Source organism: Penaeus chinensis, chromosome 3 (genome assembly GCF_019202785.1).
Source record: "Penaeus chinensis breed Huanghai No. 1 chromosome 3, ASM1920278v2, whole genome shotgun sequence".
Lineage (NCBI taxonomy): Eukaryota > Metazoa > Arthropoda > Malacostraca > Decapoda > Penaeidae > Penaeus > Penaeus chinensis.
Window position 1 is genome coordinate 8,454,427 of NC_061821.1, and position 1,461 is coordinate 8,455,887.

At 33.6% G+C, this 1,461-nt stretch overlaps 1 non-coding gene across 1 annotated transcript; it reads right to left on the reverse strand.

The window, feature by feature from the left end:
• Window positions 1–701: 701 nt before the first annotated feature.
• Window positions 702–774, reverse strand: Trnaa-agc. The gene has a single exon. It is a non-coding gene; the product is annotated as a tRNA-Ala (tRNA).
• Window positions 775–1,461: the final 687 nt, after the last annotated feature.

The window sequence follows — 1,461 nt, forward strand, 5'->3', positions numbered from 1 at the left end:
TGACCCTCTTTCCCTCACTCTTCTCCACTCATCTTCTCCTTCTCTCTCTCTCTCTCTCTCTCTCTCTCTCTCTCTCTCTCTCTCTCTCTCTCTCTCTCTCTCTCTTATTCTCTCTCATTTTCTGTTATTCTCTTATTTGCTTTAGTTTCTGAAGAAGATCGCGGCGTAAGAAAGAAAATTCATACTAGGGATTCATTTCTCTACTCTTTATTGTATCGGTGTTGTATTTTCGTTGTATTTCTGCTGCTGTATCCATAATGTTATTGATTTCAGTGAACCTATTTTTTCTGCTCCTGTTATCTTTATTGTTGTTATTTTCATAATTATTATTATTATCACCATCATCTTTACTACTACTACTACTTCTATTACTACTACTGTACTACTGTTATTCCTGCTACTACTACTTACTGCTACCACCACTACTACTAACACTACTACTAACACTACTACTACTACTACTAACTGCTACCACCACTACTACTACTTCTTCTTCTACTATTATCACTATCATCCTAATTATTGATACTGTTATGATTATCATCAGTACTAACAAAAATCCTCATTTTTGTTATATTAGAGATGCACGATATAAGAGTAAATAAAACAAAAAAAAACGTTTAAACAAGTGAAAAAAATACTTTTTGGAGATGCGTGGTATCTTGCATTGAAATGAGAGTAAAAAATAGGATGATTAAATTTGGAGATGCGGGGTATCGATCCCCGTACCTCTCACATGCTAAGCGAGCGCTCTACCACTTGAGCTACATCCCCTTCCGCTAAGTGACATTTGTCCGCCGTTTTTAGCTTTAGGAGTTCGTTACTGCTACTGCTGCTGCTACTACTATTACTACTACTGCTACTACTACTATTACTATTCCTACTACTACTACCGTTTCTACTACTATTAATCTTACTACTACTACTATTCTTACTACTACTATTCCTACTATTATTATTCTTACTACTACTATTCCTACAACAACAACAACTACTACTACTACTTTTACTTCTACTATTACTACTACTACTGCTATTTTGTATTCATGTTATATGATATGAAAATATCTTTAATGATTTTTTTCGATTTTTTTTATTGACTAATCCATGGTACTGTTATATGTATATATGTGTGTGTGTGTCTGTGTGTGTATGTTTGTGTGTGTGTGTGTAAGGTATCTTGTGATATAAATATATTACAAGATACCTAAAGTGCTGTACAACCCTTAGCTTTTCCCTTTTTTGTTGTTGTTCTTTTCTTCATTATTTCCATTACCATTACCGTCATCACCAAAAGTATGATTATGATCATCATCATCATCACCATCACCACCGTCATCATCGTTATCACCATCACCAACATTCTCAATACTATCATCTTTATAATAATAATCATCATCATTATTCTCAATACTATCATCTTCATTATTCTTATTGCTGTCATCATTAGCTACATCTTCA